Source organism: Mustela nivalis, assembly GCF_964662115.1.
Source record: "Mustela nivalis genome assembly, chromosome: 20".
Lineage (NCBI taxonomy): Eukaryota > Metazoa > Chordata > Mammalia > Carnivora > Mustelidae > Mustela > Mustela nivalis.
Genome location: NC_139039.1, coordinates 35302886 through 35315889, shown reverse-complemented (window position 1 = coordinate 35315889; position 13004 = coordinate 35302886). Strand labels below are relative to the sequence as shown.

General features: G+C 50.5%; 1 protein-coding gene across 10 annotated transcripts in view; it reads left to right on the top strand.

Moving 5' to 3' along the window:
* LOC309855355 (uncharacterized protein) overlaps window positions 1-13004 on the top strand; it is a 61522-nt gene that overhangs the window by 23024 nt on the left and 25494 nt on the right. For 8 of the 10 annotated variants that reach the window (XR_014306749.1, XR_014306750.1, XR_014306751.1 and 5 more), the window contains one exon: window positions 95-327. The gene's annotated coding sequence lies outside the window, so the exon portion shown is untranslated. Of the gene's footprint in view, window positions 1-94; window positions 2164-2443; window positions 3068-13004 lie in introns of those variants that run through there. The other 2 variants (XR_014306758.1, XR_014306759.1) reach the window with 2 other exon arrangements.

The window sequence follows — 13004 nt, the reverse complement described above, 5'->3', positions numbered from 1 at the left end:
CACACTCTGACTTCGGAATGACCTCAAAATTTTTGATAAGATGAACTCTAGTTAGCCCTGTCCAACTCTAACCTTGCATCTGTCCTTCTATCAGAGTACATCCTGGCGACGCCTCTGACTCTCAGCTCACTTCTAAGAGTGACATGTGAGCCACTGAACGTGGACCACTGAAGCAGACCAGTGAACATCCGTTACTGAGTGTGGATCACCAGACGTGGATTGCCAGCCATAGACTGCTGAACAAAGACCACCAAACGTGGGGCCCTGAACATGCGACACTGAACATGGACTATCCCACATGGGCTGCTGAACATGGGCCACCACCAGGTATGGACTGCTGACTTTCACCTACTCACCCTATGGTAAAGGCCAGAGAGAGGAAGTTTTGGAAGTGATGGTGTAAACAGAACATTCTAGAAAGGAATCTCTGAACTAGGCCCTGCTGCTTGCTGGTGTGTGGCATCGAGGCTGTGATTTCCCTGCACAGTAGACTCTGGCTTCCTTTCTCTGGGGAAGGGTCCAGTGTGGGTGTCATTGTTCTCCTGGTCTTTAGCAGTCTTCTAACTGGTCACCCTCCTTTCCTCCTTTCTCTCCTCAACCCCATTTCCAACCAGCAACCAAAGTGATTTTGCCAGGATGTAAATCAGATCATGCAATTTCCCTGTTTATGACTCAACTATGACTTTTCCTGGTGCCTAGAAAAACAGTTTATGGCCTTCAAGATGGGACATGCTCAGGCCCTGCCCTTCATTTAGGATCTGTCTCCTCGCCTGCCCTTTCTTCCTGTGGGAGGCTGAGGCTCTCCCCCTCTGCACACACTTGGCACCCATGGTCCTGGCCAGCCTGCAGCTCTCTGGGCATTGGCCCCTAGGCACTGAGATGGGTGCACAGCTTTCCTGACCACCGGGAACTGGTACTTCGCCCCAGGGCCTACAGCCCTGCCTGTCTGGGCTCCTCACACTCTGAACTCCAAGGATCACTCATCCTCCTCTCTGTTCCTTTGACCTGCTTTGTTGTTTTTAGCAACTTGCGTCTGTACCTTACATTCAGTTTTATGTTTGTTTCTATTAGACTTTTCCTTGTCAAACTTCGAACTGGTCACTTCTCCCCTGAATGTGTGTCCCCCGGGGCAGATGTTTCTTGCTTCACTGATTATTTCTCTTTTCCACTGAAATGTGAGCTCCTGCAGGGTAGGGAGCTTGGACTTCCTGCTCATCGGTGTAGCGTTGCTGGCAAAGGCAGTCCTGGTACAGGACAGGCCCTGGTACATTTCTCTTCTTTTGTCCACGAGAAGAAAAGAGTGGTTTTGATTGCAGTAGAGAAAACAAGAAAGTAAGGGTTTCAGCTCAGCACCCCAGTCCCTGATGAGACATCCCTTTTACTCCCTCCGGGCAGGGAGCGTATTCCTGACTTTGGGAACCCTGAGAGCTGAATTCACAGAACCCGCCTTCCATCCCCACCAACAGCAAAGCACACCCCCAACCTCTCTCCACGTCCTTCAGAATTCCCCTCAGTGTCCCTTGTAGGTCAACTAGCCCATCCTCCCTGTAAGCCCTCGCCAGGCAATTTGGGAGCTGCAGAGGTTCCTGTTGGCCACTCCAAGAAAGCTCTAGAAAGCTCTCAGGAGGCAGGGGTTGGCTTCTCTTCCTCAGAAGCCCGAGTTGGGCTTGTGCATGACAGGGGCTCAGCAAACACTGGGGATTGTTGGAGAAGAAATATGAATCCGTCAGTGAGACCTGGTGTCACCTTTTCTGTGCCCCAGATTTAACAGAATGACACAGGATGGAAAGGTAATAAAGCTTCCTCAGCAGCGCCCGCGGGAAGCATTTGAACTGAGGACGTGTTACCACTGAGAAGCCATTGACTACATTTGCTTACTTTCTGTATACTCTTGTTGTTGTTGTGAAAGATTTTATTCATTTGAGAGAAAGAGTGTACAAAAAGAGAGGGAGAAGCAGACTCCATGTTGAGCGGGGAACCCGATGCAGGACTCGATCCCAGAACTCCAGCATCATGACCTCAACCGAAGGCAGATGCTTAGCCACTGAGCCACCCAGGCACCCCCACTTTCTGTATTCTCAGTGGTCCAACATGTGAAGCCTTGTTTCTGGAGACACTGCCTCCCAGGGCTAGCTAATTCTTAGAGGGAGCAAACAAGGCCCTGTGAGTATACCGTCCACATACAAGCCAACCCCTCCGGAGCCCACATACCTAACCATCTCTTATCACGTACTCACTCTGCTCTCAAGGAGTGGAGGCCAGGTCTGGGACAGCCAGGGGTCAGCGCTAATGCCTAGAACATGCCCAAACCATTCAACCATCCAAACTCAGGCTCACTCAGGTTACCTGTCCTGCACCCCTTCTTTTCTCCCACAAGAACACCAACAGAGGTTCTGGGCCATGCTCTTCCCCTTCCCTCCTTACCAATCTCGTGCCTCCCCAGATGGCTCCACATGGCACCCTGTGACTCCTGTCCCTGGGAGCTTCGAGAAGGAGCTCACTCCTTTATGACAATCATATCCTGTCCACGAGTCTCATCACATCTGATTAAAACACATCTCAGGCACATCTTCAGAACACAGACCTTGTTCTGACTCTTCTGGATCCTCAAAAAAATAAATCTCCTTGCTTATTAGCCCTCTAATAAAAACAGAGACGTAATAAAACAAAAACAAGCTAAACTGTGTCTGATGGATTTCATACCACGTGATGGAAAGGCATAATAATAATCATGCTTCAAAATGTTCTTGTTACAGAAGGGAAAAACAAAGCAAAACAAAACAAAGGACCTGGAAGCTTCTAAGAAATGTTATTTAATGAATAAAGCTGCCTTGGGCGTTGGACTCATATATATTATTTTTATGTATATGGTCCTCATATTAGACCAATCAGAGAAGAAGGTCAACTTGACATCACTTTCCAGAGTTAATAATGTAATTTTTCCTGAATTCCATCAAACTATCTTTTTTCCCTCTTATTAGTAGAGTGCCATAGTCTCCCTTTCAGATTTCTGAGATGCAACATGTCCTCTCTGAAGCGGCAGAAATCTCCAGCTCTTCCAAGCTGACAAGAGATATAATACCCCACCCCCTTCAGGATAATTTACATTATTTCACTAGAGATGCAGTCGTGTAAAGGCTTGTGTGGTAAATTTGAGATTATTGTCTTTAGAATATGAGAATCTCAAATGACGGCACACAAATTGCAGTTTTCAGGAGGAAAATCTCTGTCAAAAACATTGAACCAAGGGAACACCTAAATTTTCTGTAAGTTAATAAAGAAATGTAGTCACGTTATTTTTAAACTGCTGACTGATCAGTCAGAATGGTTTATTTGCATGATATAGGCACTGTTGTTGTTGTTTTGATTCAAACATAGTTAACATACAGTGTAGTGTGAGTTTCAGGTGTACAATGTAGTGACTCAGCAATTCCGTACAACACCTGGTGCTCATCAGGACATGTGTCCTTCTTCATCCTCACCCTCCCAGCCCTCTCCCCTCTGGTAAGCATCAGTTTCTTCTCCATAGTTTAGTTAAGAGTCTGTTTCTTAGTCTCTCTCTCTCTCTCTCTTCTTTCCCTTTGCTCATTTGTTTCTTAAATTCCACATATGAGTGAAATCATACAGTATTTGTCCTTCTCTGACAGGCTTATTTGTCTTGGCATTATACTCTCTAGCTCCATCCGTCTTGTAGCAAATAGCAAGATTTCATTCCTTTTTTAGGGCTGAGTAATATTCCACTGCATATATGCCACATCTTCTTTATGTATTCGTCTATCGAGGGACACTTGGGTGCCTTCCATAATTTTGGTGTTGTAAGTAATGCTGCTATAACCATAAGAGTGCATATATCCCTTTGAATTTATATTTTGCATTTTTTTGGCAAATAGTAATTCAATTACTGGATTATAGGGTAGTTCCATTTTTTTTTTTAAAGATTTTATTTATCAGAGAGAGAGAGGGGGAGAGAGCGAGCACAGGCAGACAGAATGGCAGGCAGAGGCAGAGGGAGAAGCAGGCTCCCTGCTGAGCAAGGAGCCCGATGTGGGACTCGATCCCAGGACGCTGGGATCATGACCTGAGCCGAAGGCAGCTGCTCAACCAACTGAGCCACCCAGGCATCCCGGTAGTTCCATTTTTTAAAGATTTTATCTATTTATTTGACGGAAAGAGAGAGCACAAGTAGAGCAGTAGGCAAAGGGAGAGGGAGAAGCAGACTCCCCACTGAGCAGGGAGCCTGACTCAGGGATCGATCCCAGGACCCTTGGATCATGATCTGAGCTGAAGGCAGATTCTTAACCGACTGAGCCACCCAGGCACACCAGGGTAGTTCTATTTTTAACTTTTTGAAGACCATGCATACTATCTTCCAGAGTGGCTGCACCAGTTTGCATTCCCAACAGTGCAAGAGGGTTCTTCTTTCTCTGCATCCTTGCCACCACCTGTTGTTTCTGTGTTTTGGTTTTAGTCATTCTGATAGGTGTGAGGTGATATCTCACTGTGGTTTTGATTTGCATCTCCCTGATAATTAGTGATGCTGAGCATGTTTTCATGTGTCTGTTGGCCGTCTGGATGTCTTCCTTGAAGAAATGTCTGTTCGTGTCTTTTTCCTATTTTTTAATTGGGTTATTTGTTATTGGGGTGTGAGTTGTATAAGCTCTTTATAAATTTGGATACTAACCCTTGTTGTCATTTGCAAATATCTTCTCCTGTTCAGTAGGTTACCTTTTAGTTTTGTTGATTGTTTCCTTAATCCTTTCCTAATTTCCTTAATCTTTGAAAAAGCAGAAGAGAACATCCAGTGGGAAAAAGACAGTCTCTCCAACAAAGGGTGTTGCAAAAACTGGAGAGCTACATGCAAAAGAATGAAACTGGGCCACTTTCTTTCGCCACGCACAAAAATAAGCTCAAAATGAATTAAAGACCTGGGGCACCTGGGTGGCTCAGAGGGTTAAAGCCTCTGCCCTCGGCTCAGGTCATGATCTCAGGGTCCTGGGATCGAGCTCCCCGAATCTCTGCTCAGCAGGGAGCCTGCTTCCCCTCCTCTCTCTCTGCCTGCCTCTCTGCCTATGTGTGATCTCTGTCTGTCAAATAAATAAATAAAATATTTTTTAAAAAATGAATTAAAGACCTGAATGTGAGACCTGCAGCCATAAAAATCCAAGACCAGAGCTGGGCAGTGATTTTTCTGACATCAGCCATAGCAGTATGTTTCTGGATATGCCTCCTGAGGCAAGGAAAGCAAAAGCAAAAATAAACAATTGGGCCTACACCAAAATAAAAAGCTTCTGCACAGTGAAGGCAGTGTTTTTTAATGATCTTAATAATTCCAGACAATGAGGCTCAGGTCATAATCTTGGGGTCCCGGGATCCCCTGCTTAGCAGAGAGTCTGCCTCTCCCTCTCCCTCTGTCCCTCTCCCTGCTCATGCTCTCTCTCTCTCTTTCAGATAAATAAATCTTAAAAACATACTTTCAAGCAATGAGAATAAAGGACAAAAATTAAACACCTGGAAGAATGAGCTTCTACAGGTGCTTACAATGTTTGTCATAAAGTAACATCCCAGTGATAGGAAGTTTTCCCCAAACAGCCTGTGGTGTAGGTGGAACATTCCAATGTTAAATAAGACATGTGCATAGGAAATACAGGTTCAGAATCTATATATTTCTTGGAAAGATAATTCAAATTAAACCATTACTTACTGGAACTGAGAAAGGGTTGAAGACATCTTAAAATACAGAGTAACTATCTTCATTTCTCACAAACATTAAAAATGAAAATTGTTTGTTGAAGGGTTTGCTCATTTTTGACACTTCTGCTTCCATTCCTGTAGATACCTTTGTGAGACTTTTTAAAAATCAGCGTACTGAGACAAAGCATAGAAATAGTTTAGATCGAAGTATTTCCTGACAGGAGAACTATTGTCAGATTAATGCAAACATTAACAAACAAAAAGGAGACTTTAACCCCAGAGGAAGACTGTGTTCCAGCATTTATAGGCCTTTACTGTGGGTAATCACTGTGTCACTCACAAATTCTGTTTACTTCCAACTGAGAAAGTGCAGAACATTACAAACAGAACAATGGTCGTCTATGTTCAATGCCTAGAAACACACTTCCAACAAACAATGTGTGTGTGTAGAGATGCTTTTCCTTTTTTTTTTTCTGTTATGTTCGTTCTGATTATTGAAATTATATTTATTGTAATAATAATAGTAATGCATGTAATAATTTATTGCATGTCTTACAGCACATGTAAAGACACACTTAATTTTATGTTTGTTGACTCTAGTAATAAAAATAAGACTAATTTGTATTTTTTTTTAATTGATGCATTGGCACAAACACTCAAAAGAAGGATTTTTCATTAAGGAACATCTGGGAAGCATTGCTCTGAAGGATGTGGTTGCCAAGAGGGGAGGTGGTAGGCAGGACCCAGTTCTGTTGGCAAGCAGGATGGTCTGGGTGTTGCCAGGAGGTATGGTAGCATTTCTTCTCCAGCAGAAGTTCCCTCCGGGTTTTGGATTCTTTTGTTTTCTCTGAAATTGCTTTCAGTTTAGTGGGCACAGTGGTAAACCACCTGGCATCCCCCCGCATGGGGCACAGAAGGAACCATTTCCATAGGTAAATTATCCCAGCAGAGGAGTCTGGCCATGGGGCGTGCTGTCGCCCTCTGGTGGTGGAAGACGCGCCTACACTCCCCCCACCAAACCCCTTGGGCCAGGGGATGGCCTTCCTCTCTCTCTCTTGCAGCCATAAAAGCTTTTGATAAACAGGAAAACCCCACTCTTATATCCTTCCTTCTTCCACCCAATGACTTGAAAATCACTGAATTTGCTGCATATTTTCATCAGCCTGGTTTTGGTTCAGACTTCTTGAAGGTTGTAATACAAAAACAAAGGTGCCCCCCCCCCCATCTGTCAAATATATATAACACTATAACCTTGAGTATGCTTATGTAAACAATTCCCCTCACTCTCATACAAACCTTCCCGGTTGACCATCGCTATTTTAGTCCATACTGAAGATCCCTTGAAGAATCCTTCAGGTTTTCTTATGATTTTATTTCATTTATTTGCTTTTTTAAAGATTTTATTTATTTATCTGAGACAGAAGGAGAACAAGCGGGGGAGGGGGACGGCAGAGGCAGAGGGAGAAGTCTCCCCGCTGAGCAAGGACCCCTTGTGGGACTCCATCGCAGGACCCTGAGATCCTGACCTGAATGGAAGGCAGACGTTTAACCGACTGAGCCACCCAGGCGCCCCTGTTTATTGTTCTAAGCAGGCTTCGCACCCAGTGCAGTCCCCAGCGTGGGGCTTGAACTCACAACCCTGAGATCAAGACCTGAGCTGAGACCAAGAGTGACGCTCAACCGACGGAGCGTCCAGGCGCCCCCTTACTGGCTCAGGGCGGTATCACGGGCAGCGGGGCCGCGCCGCCAGCCGGGTTGCTCTCGCTTCTTCCTGCCTCCCTCCCCTGCCCCGCTGGGCCCGTCTGGTCCGGGGACCGCGCGTGAGCGCGCAGGGGTCAGGGAGCGCGGAGCGGCAGAGAACCGGGTTAGGGCCAGTGAGCGCACAGCCTGCGTCCCGCGCGCTCCCGCCCTCGGTGCGGGCAGGGGCTCGGAGAAGGGGAGTGTGCGGGGAGCGAGAGGAACCCCAGAGCGCGGGCAGCCGCCTTCCCAGAGACCTGACTGACCCGCTCCGCCGGCTCCTCAGACGCGCGCCGGGGCTGTGTGTCCCCCGGGGGTTCGGAGAGAAGGAGGCGGCCGGGCGCACGGGAGAGCGCGGCTCCGGCGGCGAAGCGCTGTGTCCACAGCACGGATCGCGGGGACCCGTCCCGCCGCGCAGCGGGCGGCCCGTGCCTGCTTACCGTGCGGGTCTCCCGCACCAACCGGGTCTCCCGCACCAACCGGGTCTCCCGCACCAACCGTCTGCGCGGAGGAGGCTGGGGGTCGGGGGTGGGGGCGAGGCGGCGCCGCGCTGGGCAGGAGCAGGGACGGCGAGAACGCGCCTGCGTCCGCGCAGCCGCCTCGCCTCGGGCTCAGGGGAAACGTGGGTGTCCTAAGACCCGCGTCCCTGCTGGGGCCACTGCAGCCCGCGTCGTCCACGTGACCTCGGCCCCCCGCCGCGTCCGTCGGGCCGTGGGGGTCGGGGTCCGACTCGAGGTCTCCCGGTGGTCGCCCGCAGCCGGCTGTGTCTCTGCGCGGGGAGCGCGGGCCCGACGCCGCTGCTCTGGTTCTCAGCGCGCACTGCGGTCTGGGCGCTGCCCCGGGGGCCTCCCCAGACCCGGGGCTCGGCCGCTGACCCCAGGCCGGAGCCAGCCTTCGTCCCAGGCAAGGGTGCCGAGAGCTGTGAAGAGTCCTGCGGCAGGGGCAGGGCGCGTCCTCCCGTCCTCCCGGGCACAACTGAAGCACCCAGAACCCTGGCCTCCGCGGTGCGCGTCAGAAAGTCAGTCAGTTCTCCAGAGAATTCGGCCGGGAGTCAAATACAAGTGATTCCGGACCTGCCAGAATCACTTACTCATTTTTAATTTCTAGACATAATGGGATTTGGACAAGGCTTATACTTGGCGTTTGACAGCTTCTAACTGAAGCCGAATTTGTGTAACACGAAAAGCACAGATCCTGAGTGTTCAGCTGGATGAGTTTTGACGAATGCGGTCACCTGTGTAACCCAGGTCGCCCTCAAGACTCGGGACGTCTCTGCGGAGCCCCTAAGTTGCCCTGCTTCCTCTCTGATCCTCTTGGCTCGTTTGGGGCGTGGAAGAACTCTGGTCATGATCTGGCCATGAGGTCAGGACAAGCTCCTAGCAGGGCAAGGACCCCAAGTTTTGCATCCCTGTAGGCGTGTTGTAATAGCAATCATTCTGAGCCAGGAACTGCCATCGCTTTCTATCACGGCTCATTTTTAAGTAGTATTTCCCCACGACCTTCAGTGTCGCCATGGGCATCAGATCTCCGGGAGGCTTGAACCTTGTACTCCCAAGGGTGAGGAGGAAGGTGCCAAGTGAGTGACCTTGTGATTGCCCCAAAGCGGGGCCTTGATAACTTCCTTGAAACTGGCTCAGAGTCAACACCGAACAAAGAAGGGCTTAATCATTTACTGGGCTCAGATCAGGTGTGGCCTCTCTGGAGGGGCGCGGGGGTCCGAGGCGAGGCCTGGATGGCACGCAGAAGTCAGGGGTTTTTGTGCACCCGAAAGACGGGGTCTGGGAAGGGAGGGGGGCTGTGCTGGCCCATGAGGCAGGCGAGCGGCCGAAGAAGGCGGGTGATGTCCTGCTCTTATGCCGAGGAGGGACTGTGCTTTCCCCATCACACTCGGGGCAGTGGAAACCACGCTTTCCAGTTCCTGCGTTCTGGGGCTCTGGCACCTGGGGCCTGGCTGGCCCTGGAGGACCTGATTCCTGGAGATAGTTAACTACTCCAGTGCTTTCATGTGCCAGCCGACACCAGCCCGCACCCGGACCGCCTCTTCTATGCGGCTCTCAGGCTCTGGGCTACCTTCCCCTTCCCTACTCACCCCAGGGCAGGTGCAGGCAACGAGGAGCAGCCCCCAGGCTGCCCCAATCCGAAACGTGCTTCCCTCGCCTCCCCGGTTCCTTCCTGTAGAAAGTGCCATGAAGTCTTTTGTCGTGCTCTTCCCTCCGTCCCTCTGCGTCCTGACTGACCCACGGGGCCCCTCACGGCACGGTGTGGCCCCCTCCCTTTGAGAACTGTGACTAATAATCTGTATTTACAGTGCCAGTCATCTCCTGATCTGTTGGTCTTACCATGTCTGCATAATAAGAAAACCTACCTTTTAAAACACGGATATAAAGCGACTATTCATTTGCTAACAATTTTCTGGCTTCGGAAGGGTTGGAGCTGAGGGTAAGGCTGAGGCTTGTGGAACGTCTTGCTCAGGGAGCAGCGGGGTGAGGGCTGCGGCCGTGGCCGAGATCCCAGCAGAGGAAATCCCTCTGCAGCACGAGTATGAGAGCGAGTGTCCCCGGGGGCTCCCTTCCAGGGCTGAGGCTTGTCTCCGAGACTTTTCCAGCCCGACCCACACAACCGGGGGAAGGAGCAATGATGGTATGGTAGGGACGAGGGTGGCAGACACGCACGCAGCGCTCTCCCCGCCAGGCACCCGCGGGCGTGGCTTAACTTGGCACTACTGTTCATAGCAACGAGGTACTATTTTTATGCCCCGCTACAAGGACTGCAACAGAGGCGCCGAGATGAAGTGATCTGTTCGAGCTCGCACGGGGAATGACGTGCGAGGAGCTGGGCTGTGGGCCCAGAAAGGGGCTATCTGCCCTGCTGTGCTGTAGGATTGGGGCTCCTCGCACAGAATGCCTCCTCTGTGCTTGCAATTTAATTTATTTATTTATTTATTTATTTAAGATTTTATTGACTGATTTGAGGAGGGTGACAGAGCACGAGCCAGGGTAGGGTCAGAGGGAGGGGGAGAAGCAGGCTTCCTGCTCAGCAGGGAGCCCGACGCAGTGGGGGTTGGATCCTAGGACCTGGGGATCATGATCTGAGCCGACGTGTAACCGACTGAGCCACCCAGATGGCCCTGTGCTCGGGTAGAGCAGCACAGCTAGAACCCCAGCCCCTGCCCTCAGGGAACTTGGAGCCTGTGGAAGAAAGACCGGAAGCAAGGAGCTGCATCAACAGGACTGTTTCAGATGCGCGCCGAGGGTCCAGGAGGAAAGAAGCAGAGCGACAGGACACGGAGTGCTGGGTGTGCACAGGGCACTCAGAGTCCCGTGAATTTAAGTCAGCGCGCAGAACACTCCTTGCGAAATGAATAGCTAGCTGGCAGGTTGGGAGAGGGAACGTCTAGGGGGAAGCCCCTGGGCACAGGTGGCCAAGGACAGGAGTCTTCATCCCGCAGCATGACATACGTACGTTTCAGGACCCAGTGTGGTCCCGGAACTCTGGCGAAGCCCTGTCCCATCAGCAGAGTCCCAGGCCCTTCTTTCCAACACTACCAGTGTGTTATACCTTGTCCATACCTTGTCCATGCTCTCACAGCATGCCCAGACCCGAACCAGCCTCTTACCTCCAAAACCTGCCTCCCTGAAGCCCCAGGCAGATGCTGGCGTGACCACTGCCTAGACAGGGTCACCATCAATGCTGTTCGTTCTCTCACCTCCACGTTCAAGCGATGGCTGCTTCCTGGTCATCTTCTCTCCCCATAGTTCCAGGATCTGTCCCAGCCTCCCCATCTGTAAGGGACTGACTCTTCCACATGGTCTGGAAGTTGGTCTTGTGAGAACCGTGGTGCTCTGTGGTACAGCTCAGGGCTATCTCTGGATCAAAGGCTTAAATAATGTTTGTCTCCCACTATAGAACTTACAAAAAGCATTTGTGGGGTAGGAGGGATGGAGACAAGGTAGCCTTCCCTGCAAGGATTTTCAGGAGAGACTGTGGAGGTGGTGTTGACATGCTTCATGAGACCTGGAAAAGAGGCACCTTTAAACAGCACCACCCCTTCACGTCACACACACTGTCGGACTACAGACTCTTGCTGAGGAATTTGCTCTTGTCCAAAGCCAGGGCCAGGGCTCTGAGCTGAGTGCTGGGTCCCTGAGTGATGACTTTTGGATTAGCTGGCAGAACCACATAACAAAGTTCCAGAGACTGAGGGGTCTTAAAAACCAGAGCTTTATTTTCTGGTGGAAGTCTGGGATCTTGGTATAGGCAGGGTTGTTTCCTTCTGAGGCCATTGAGGGAAGGATCTATTCTGGCCTCTATCCTTGGCTTGTAGACAGCTGTCTTCCCCCTGAATCTTCAAAAGCTCATCCTTCAGAAAGGGTCAGTGTCTTAATCTCCTCCTAGAAGGACTCTAGTCATATTGGATCAGCACCCACCCCAGTGGCCTCATTTTAACTTAATTCCCTCTTCAAAGACGCTCAGTAGCCACATTATGAAGTACTGGGGGCTAGGAGTTTAACATAGGAATTTGGGAGGAACACGGTGAAGCCCTCGAGAGTCTCCTCCGGGAAAGCTGGGCAGCCTGGGTGTGGCGGGAACAGAGTCCTTGAGGCAAAGCAGTGGGAGGTGAAGACAGAGGTAATTATGAGCCAGTCCACAATCCCTGCAGATCATGGTAAGTACTGGACATTTTAAGTGGAATGGGAAACCTTTTCAGCGTTTTGAGAAGGAAGTGACATACGTCTCTGTGCCTGCTGAGTGGGAAACGGGACAGCAGTGACCCCAAGACTCAGCTGGGAGAGCAGTCCCGGTAATTATGACACAGCCGGGTGAGAAGTGACAGTAGCGACAGGAGGTCCAGTTCAGAGTTTATTTTGAAACGAGAGGCAACAGCATTTGCCGACAGTGATCGTGGGATGAGAGGAATTAGAAAAATGTTTCTGGTTGCACCCAACTGTGGGAGCGGTGGCTCCATGTTCTGAGATGCGCCCCCTAGAGGAGGGGCAGGCTGCAGGGACGCAGGGTCACGACTTTAGTTCAGACATGAGGGGTGAGATTCTGGGGATTGCATCCAGAAAAGATGTGCTTGAGTCGGGGCTGGCTGGAGCGGAAGGTGGAGGTCATTCCGAAGTGGACAGTCTTTAGCACCAACATTTGAAAGATTCCTCAGGGAATGAGACGTGTTACAGAAGACGGACGTTTGATGTTATTTAATCAGTGCCTGAATGCCTTGTGTGGACTTTGGGGTTAAGAATTTCACACTCAAAGGCACTGTGGAGTCTGGGGAAGCTTTGGCAGGCGGTTAGAAGTCCTCAGCGGTTGTCATCTCTGCCCGGTTCCCTGTCCCTGCCCAGGCGAAACACATACTAACCTCTTGCCGGAACTCTCTTTCCGCACCGTTCCTGCCCCAGCCAAATCTCGTCTAGGTAGACCAAGGGCAGCACCCTAATTCCAAGAATCCTCCGAAAATTAGTCTTCTGGGTGAGACGGAGTCCGAGCCCGGATTGTCCACAGACTGACCGCAAGGCGGAAGGCAGGCACTTTTCCCAGTTTTTCCCAGCCTGCTTCTTTGCGCCGTAGCCTCC